General features: G+C 39.0%; 1 long non-coding RNA gene across 1 annotated transcript; it reads right to left on the bottom strand.

Moving 5' to 3' along the window:
- Window positions 1–630: 630 nt before the first annotated feature.
- Window positions 631–6677, bottom strand: LOC112551152. Its single transcript, XR_003095343.1, has 3 exons — window positions 5317–6677; window positions 3247–3312; window positions 631–972 (listed from the first exon to the last, which is right to left on the bottom strand). It is a non-coding gene; the product is annotated as an uncharacterized LOC112551152 (long non-coding RNA).
- Between the last annotated feature and the right edge of the window lie 2057 nt (window positions 6678–8734).

The following is an 8734-nucleotide window of genomic DNA, read 5'->3' as shown; positions in this document are numbered from 1 at the left end:
CCCGGCACCGCGTACGCCGAATGGCTGCGTTCAGCCAATGGCAGGCCGGGCGGGCGGGGCGGCGCCCGGAGCTGTCCGCGGGCGGGGGCCGCGGCACACCGCGTTCCCGGCTGCAGGGCGAGCTGCTGCCTGCGGGGCTGTACCCGTCTGCCCAGCGCTTACCCCTCCGGTCTTCCAGGCGCCTCAGCACAGCGAGGAGCTGCCGTGGACTGGGTCCGCCTGGCCACCTCTCCCCTGTCACAGTCAGGGTTGCCGACCCCCAGGGTTGCAGTGGAGGCGCCAGGCCTCTCTCCAGGAGATGCTGAGTCTCACCCGGCCGGGAGAGAAATGACAGGGCATCCATTAATTAAAATATTAAATGTTGAATCCGATTTATACAGTAGTCCAGTGGGATTTCATTTTCAAAATGTAATAATCATGTGCATCTGCCTTCCTGACAAAGTTTGCATCGTAATCTGTACCTGCTGTACACAAGCGTGTAGGCACGCTTGTGCCATGGGCACGTCGGTTCCAGAAACCTCCCAAAGACTGGAGCAGAGCTGGCAACCCGAGTCCCAGGGGTGGAAAGCTGAAAGGGAGCAGGGACTGAGTCTGCCCAGGGTTTTTTTTTCCCCACTGTTCCTCTAAGGTCTAGGATGCTGTGATTCAGAGGCTGTGCCCGTCACACCTATGCTCCTTACCTCCATGCATGTGACCAATTCCTATTTTGAATCTGGCTAAATTGGCAGCATCCACCCTATCAAGTGGCAAGGACTTCCACACTTTACATTGTAATTTAATTTAAAATAATTTAATTAATAGTTTCAGTTCAAAGGCCTTGTGGCATAAGGCATGAAACTGCCAGCCAGGCAGGGTGGAGGGTTTTCACCTACCAACAGCTAGTTGGAAGAGGTTGGAAAGCAGTTGCATGTCAGCAGTTCATTAGGTTGCATGCAGCAGGCTCAGGTCCTAGTGTTTAGATGTACAGGTCCACTGTGGAAAACAAACGGTCAACCAAGAGATCAAGGCTTGAAGAAGTATCACGGTGAACTGTCTTATCCAAGGAAAATTGTTTTTTTGTCTTTTGAAACACAAATTCTTCACTTGGATACACGCGAAGCGGGGGAGGGAACTCTGGGAATGCATCAACTTTGTGTTAAGATGTGAGGACAACTGTGTTAGGAGGAACTAAGACTGCAAGCCTTAGGGAACAGAGCAGAAAACAAGTGACTTTAGTTCTATCTCCTCTTCTCGCTTTTTATGTACAAAGCCAGAGATGTTTCTGTAGTCCTTAACAGAACACATACCAAAGGCAAGTTCTCACACATAGGCTCCTAAACTCCATGCTACTAAAATGAGACTCAATTTTTTTCAAAGACTCAACCTGCATATGATCACACTGCCATTATATGTGCTTGTTGGGTCCTAAAATGAGGTACATGCTGTTCCATTAAAAATAGTGGTTGAGTAGTGTGCAAGTTCTTTTGTCCTTTGAATTTTCTGTCTAGGGGCTGCTTGGTGTCTTCATATACTTAAACAGAAAGCATTTACATTTTGTGCTTGATAAAGCTTTCTTTACAAATCTACTTTTCATTATTTATCAGTATCTTTAAAATGCTGTCTGTCTACACAGAATTTGGTGGATAGGGATGAGTTGGATTTAAGGTAATTCTGGGACATTAATAATGTTCTTACTGAGTTACACACTGTATGCACAAACATGAATGATTGATGGTGCTGGGTATGCACAGACTCTCTCTAGAGCTACAGTCAGATTTTCTGCTACAATAAAGTTTCATGTAAAACTAAGATAAAATATTATGTAACAGCAGATACATTTTTCTGCACCCACGGATTGTGCTACTCCTACAATTAAGCATTAAAACTCTTAAGTAGTTAATACACAGAAAGCTTGCATATAAAAACCAAGATTAACAAAGAAGCTAAGAGTATGAAGGAGGAGCAGACTCACAATCAGAAGCATTGTATTTCCTCTCTGCAGTACCTACCTCAGTGGTTCTCAACCTTTCTAGACTCAAAGCATTCCTTGTTAGACCCAAGGCACCCCTCAGCAGGTTCAAGACCCCCCTCAGAAAATGCCAGCTCTTAACATTCACACATTTGACTATGGGAAAACACAGCAATTTTTCTATTGCAAAGAACACAGAAATACCACAACAGGCGAGATTTTTTTTTTTTTTACACTTTGGATTCTTTTTTTAAATAATTGGGCTCATCTTGTGAATCATATTTGCACACCTAGCAGTGCTAACAGTGTGTGGCACCCCAAGGCACCCTAGATGAAAATCGCTGTTCTAACTGGTGCTTGTAAAACAGACTTCAGGAAAAAAAGTGCACGAAGGAAAAAGTTTTGTACTGTAATGTAAAGACAACAGGTTTATTGAGAAACCCAACCCATTCCATGCAGAATTTATACATAAGAAGTACTGTGGGAATTATGTGTTTTTTATCACAAGCAAAGGTTGCCTTTGAACTTTTTATTTGGGATTTAAAAAAATCTTCCTGTGAACTGTTTTGGCAAAGATATTCAACAAAGCTATACAAATGCAATTTCCTACTACAACTTTCATTAAGAAAAAAAAGACAATTAGTGGCACAACAGAGCATCAGACTCTCCTACTATGATCCCCCTACCCATTTGGGGAACCTCTACTTCAGACAGGTTGTACTATTTTACTGTATTCAAAAATGAGCGAAAGCTAAGGGCTGGCATTTTCTGAGGAGGTGCCTTAAACCTAATGAGTGGTGCTTTGATGAGGGCTTAATGAGGAATGCTTTGAGGCTAAAGAGATTGAGAACCACTGAGCTGCCTTGCCCTCCAGGCCTCCCGGGAGCAAAGTTCTGGGTCACAGCAGCTTCAATATCATTGGTTTATCTATATTAAAATTCCCATTGTTACTGCAATCAATGGGAATTTTTAAGGAGAAAGCTATTCACCAGTGACAGTCTTTGAGCATAAGGCTTGGATTCTGCAAGGACACATGCGCATACTTAACTTTATGCATTGTGAGCAGTTCCATTCAAGTCAAGCTGGGACTACTCAAGAGTATAAAAAGAGGTGCACATGCAGTTCTTTGAAGAATTAGAACTAACATTTTATAATGTACTGAGTGCGTAGGAGAGGGAAATACAGAACTTCATTTTAATTTCAGTGTCTTGAATATGAATATTAAATGCTTGAGACAACATTTAGACTAGAAAGAGGAAAACAAGCATAATTTAGTTAATTGCAGCATAGAGCTTTACCAGCATGTCAGTGCTCCCAACTAAGTAGTGCTGAAGGGAATAGTACATCGATAATACATCAAACACCTACATGTGAGGGAAAAAAAAAAAAAAAAAACATAAGCTAAAACAGGCTCCTAAAAGCTTCCAGGTAAAACCAACTTATAAGAAATCAGGCAAACTTTAATCTGACTGTGATCATGAATTTGGGAAATGATCAGTCAGTGACTGTGAGAAATGATTGGTAGATTTAATGAAGACAAAATGAGCAAGCTCCATCTTAAATAAACGTTAAGATTAAAATTAAAAACAAACAAAAAGGCCTTTACAAAGCTATAGTTGGGTCAGTGTTGTAATAAAGCTACTTTTGTTTTTTATTTCTTTTATAGCTGTTTAATTGTCCCCATTCCCCTACATAACCATTTTGTATCCACTCCCTGCTTCCAGGCCTAGCATATATTCCTACATTCCTTAACATATTCACAACTACCTTTAAACATCGATACATGCTGCTTGGATATTTTGAAAATGGATATTACATTACACATTAAGATCTTATCTTGCAAATGTGATGTAGAACTTTATGCAGGTTACCATTGACTGGAATAAAATTTTACATGGGCATAGGAATCACCATGATCAAGGTCTAACACTCACTTCTACACTGATGTCTACGGAACTGCCAGGTAGAAGTAAGTAGAGGCTATAGGGCAAGTACGGATAATTGTGTACGCTTGCATTACTGTTGCCACATTCCATCTTACCTCTACCTGTTTGCTTGCTACAAGCACCTATTACATCTTTTCATTAAATTCTTAGCTTGAGAGAGGCTGGGATAGTTCCTGTATTATACCATGTACTGAAACTAGTACGAAGAGACCCGGATTGGGACATCCAGATGTTAATGTAATGGCAACACTAACACTGCTGGTTTAATTGTATAATTGATGAGCACAGTCTTTAATCTGCTGGAGTTCAGGATCAATTAAGAAGGTAACCATGGCAAGCTTAATAGGCTAGTTGCATTATCTTACTAGGTTGTCACTTTGGTTTGTCATGGTTGCTAGCCAACAAGACTATGGCTGCTACAGGGGAAGGTGGAACAAACCTAGGGTCAGATCATACGCAGAAGTCAATGACAAAACTCCCATTATCAGTGGGGCCAGGATTTTTCTCCAAATGAGCAGTACAGGATGGCTGGTCTCCTGAGTTCCTCAAAGCAATTGCCCCCAGAACTCGAGCCACTGCACCCCAAACCTGACATCTCTATGAGATCTGAAAAGTGGCTTCTTTAGCCATCACCTCCATCATATTGTTTTTCATTGGATACCTGCATAGTAAGGATCATCAGTAAAACTAACCCTATTTTTCACACCTTTTTAAACAGAATATTTTAAGCTTATTACACAAAAGGGAGACAGAATATTGGATATTACTTAATTTGTTAATCTAGACATAATATTTGTGGATGTTTCCATGCAATTAAAATTTGTTCTGTTCTTTTCTTTAATGCAACAAAGTAGGTATCCAAAGCCATGTATTGTTATGTGGATTACATTAAGAGCCATCAGCTGATGCAATTTAACAGGAGTTTCATCAGTCATTGACAAACTTGAGTATGAGATGCAACTATTCAGATAAATTATGAAATATATGGCTGGTTAAGTAAACAACCTAATCTTTCAGATGGCAACAACTCAAATCCCTATAAAATTTAATATATTTTCTTTTCCATAATTGCTTATCTTTTGCTTATTTCTGCAAACAAATGCACGTCTCTGAACCTATTTGAAACCTAGTCACGTCACCTCTCTCCAGTAATGTGGGAGGACTTGTCTGACTGGACAGAAAACCTAGTGAAAAATCCCACTGAGAACAGTTCTGAAACAACTGGCTTCTTTGTAAAAGATGCCAGAATTTTAGTGTGGAATGCAGTTTTAGTTCGTTCAGAATCCCACCCAAAATGGTGGTGACTATGGAGAATATGTTATGACATTTTCTTAAGATGTGTGTTGGATTTTTTTTAGATAATGAATCATTATGATGAAATTGTTCATTATAAAATCCTTCATTTGTTTCCAAAATACTTACCATCATAAATGTCACCATTGAAAGGGGCGTTATTCATAGTTAACCAACAGTAACAAGAAGTTCTAAGACCTTAACTGGACAGTGCTTTAAAAAAAAAAAAAAGTGTTGGATCTACATACACATAACAGAGAAAGTCCTACTGGATGACCTGAGTTATTACGGGGGAGTAAGGAAAGGAACTTCAGTCTTTTATAAAATTCTTTAACTGTCCATTTTCACAAAAAAGGAAAAGATGCAGAGATGTTCACATTAACTGTGACAGCTCTGCTCCCCACAGCTATGCCAAGGCATTTGATTACAACATCGTTTTCTTTTTGCTTGTGTAGGTGGGACTAAGCAGCATTATAGTCCTGGGGAATCATCTCTGGAAAAAGCATCCAACTATTCAATCTAGGCATGCAAGTAATTATCAGTACAAAAATTTGCATCTATTTTTAAAAGTTATCTGTCCACATAAAGACAATATTCTGTTAGTTGTAAAATCTAGCAATTAATGCATCACTTTTTTAATGGCAAGAGAAGGTTGTTAGGCATGTATCTAGTGGTGCCACAACCTAATAGAGTGCCCATTTCACTTTTGCTGTTAAAAATTTGTCAGTGTTATGGCTTTGTCTGGAAGGCAGCAGAGAAGGAAGAGCAGTACTCAAAACTCTGTTAGTGCCTAGAAAGTGCTTTCTGATATTAGGAAAAAAAAAAAAAAAAAGAATTTAGCTGGAATTTAACCCCAAATAGTTTGGCAGGGCTGAAACCCACCTAGAAATGATTCAAAACAATCAATAAGAATAACATACACCATGAAGCATGTATGCTGCATGCTTCTTATAAAGAGTATTAAGGCCTCAGTTCACACCTAGTAAAGCACTTAAACACATGTATATCTCTATGTATGTGGGGAGAACTAGCAGTAAATGGAAGTTAAACATAGGCATAAATGTTTTTCTGGACAGAGGCTAAAATCCTGATTCGGGCTGGAGAGGGGAGAAGGTAGGAATGGATCAAAAAAAGGCATGTCTTGCCATGAGAGCAATATTGCATATGATATTGCAAGCAGCATCCTGCCATATTGGGCAGGCAGCTAAGCCAGCCAAACCAAAGAATGAGCTGCAGCCAAGGAGGGGAGGCGAGCTGGAAAATTGGTGTGGCAGGCCTGAAAATCTGACAAACAGGATTCCAATGGCAGGCTGCAAGTGCACTCTGGCAGTGGTTACAGTGAATGTGCAACTCCCACCGGGGGAAGCAGCAGAAGTCCTTGTAGTACACTACATGAGGGACCCTGCCTTGGAATTATTGTGCAGTGTAGTCAGGAATGGGCCATTATTTCTGCTGCACAAGCTTTCAGCAATTAAAGCTCAAAAGTTAGCTTCAAATGACCAATCACCAGAGTAGAGATGTATTTTGCAGTTCAGTCTGCCACTGATTTAAAAGGAATATAAGTGGGTAAATAAAATGCCTTATTTTCTCCTAGGTAGCAGTGTCTCTACTAATAATCATTAACATTTAGTTTTATGCAATATTTTCTCTAGTTTCCTAGCCTAACTACTCTTTAGGTTTATTCTTATTATATATGGTATAGACCTATTATTTTGAAGATGATAAAATTAAAGTTATTACCCTTCAGAAATTGTAAACATTAAAGATTAATGTAATTTATTAAATTATTAAAGTTAAAGATGGTAAACAGTAAGTTATTAACCTTCAAAGATCCTATGTAAAATACAATGAAATACCAAAAACCAGTTAGAAGCAAGTTTTTTGGTGCTTAATTTTTATTGGACCAACCATATATAGTCTACCTCTCAACTACACAGCTGTTCCAATAAAAAGTATTACTTAAAAAAATACCCTTAATCCTGGCATATTTCCTAGACCATCACAGCAACAACACTTTAATCCTACAAAAACCTGCTGTTGTTTAGAAAGCAAGAGAAATATGGGGTAAATTTCAGAAACATGCTACTGTTTGTTAACATTACTGATTTACCGCTTGCATAAATTACTTAAAAAAAGCGTATATTTAAAAAACAAAAAAAACAAAAAACAGATTTTCAAATAGGGACTGAACATTTTACAGCAAATGTATACTTTCAAGGTATTTGAAAGAGCCACTACATTTTTCTTTTATAATGGACTTGGTTTCAAATATCCGTCACCACACTGAAAGGCATCAACAGTCACTTGACTTATTTTTTAAATGGTCTTTTCTTGTTGAATTTCCATTCCTAAGCCCTATTTTATGAGTTTGGCTAGACACAAGTAACTTTTACAATTTTCCAAATGGGAAAGTGAAATCTTACCATAGTATGGCTTCAATTTCACCCCACCTTCCCGGAAAAAGAATTTAGGATGCCAAATCCAAAGCAACTCCAACATACCCTCACCAAGTTCTTCACTTGTTTGTAATGGACAGCCTCAGTGCAAATGCTTCCAGCAACTTTAACTGAAGTATAAAATCAGTTACATATCCTTGAGCACATTAGGATGCATACCCACTGCCTTACTGGAACCTGCTTACTATACCTAACAGGTATCTTGTGTTAATTGCAGTGAAAGAGACATGCACAAGGAAGTGAGGAAGTTGTGAAACATACAAGACACATTCAGTTTCACAGCCTACATTGCAGCTTTTCAATTTGGAACTGTGCACACACAATCCTGTTCCAAGCCACTCTGTATTTGTAATCCACAAAACATGTTGCCTCAGAAGTGCAAAAAGTTTTTTTTTTCTTTGAAGTGCATCAATTTCATATTGTTCTTCACCTACTAGTTTATGTTAGATTTTATCTTAGTTATATTGGCCTTACCTTTGTTACACAATATTACCATGTTTAAGCATGGAGTCGAAAAATTTAGTTCCTTGATGCGATACTGACCACATTCCTGGTCAGTATATACCAGAATAAGTCCTATTTAGCGGTATGCCAATGAATGCATGATTGTGATAATATCAAGTTGGTCCTCAGAGATGAGGCTTTCATTCCAGCTTTGGCATCTATCTTACCTAGCAGGGACCACAAAATACCACTTCTTTGTATTTTTTTTCAGTAACTCTCTACTCTTCCCGTGTTAAAGGTCTCTTTACAGACGTGTATCCTGTAACTCTACATTGAAGAAAAGTTGCGACAATTGAGAGGATAAATAGGACAGGAGCTGATGAATTGCACCTTTTTAGAGTGAACCCTGACTCTCCAAAAACACATACACCAGCATACTTCTAACATTCCGTATATAGCACACAAATGATTCGTATGCTTGGCATGCACATAAGCAAACAAGTCCATACATTAGTAGGATTCAGTGCACAGAGTGTAGGCGTTTGTACACGACTGTGCCAAAGTTTTTGCATAATGTCCATGCCAACAGCACATCTAAATTCTGTAGAGTTAAAGAGAACGTATAAACAATTTACTTCAGAAGGAAA

This window comes from Alligator sinensis, unplaced genomic scaffold, assembly GCF_000455745.1.
Source record: "Alligator sinensis unplaced genomic scaffold, ASM45574v1 scaffold814_1, whole genome shotgun sequence".
NCBI lineage: Eukaryota > Metazoa > Chordata > Crocodylia > Alligatoridae > Alligator > Alligator sinensis.
This window is presented reverse-complemented; position numbering and strand designations above follow the sequence as displayed.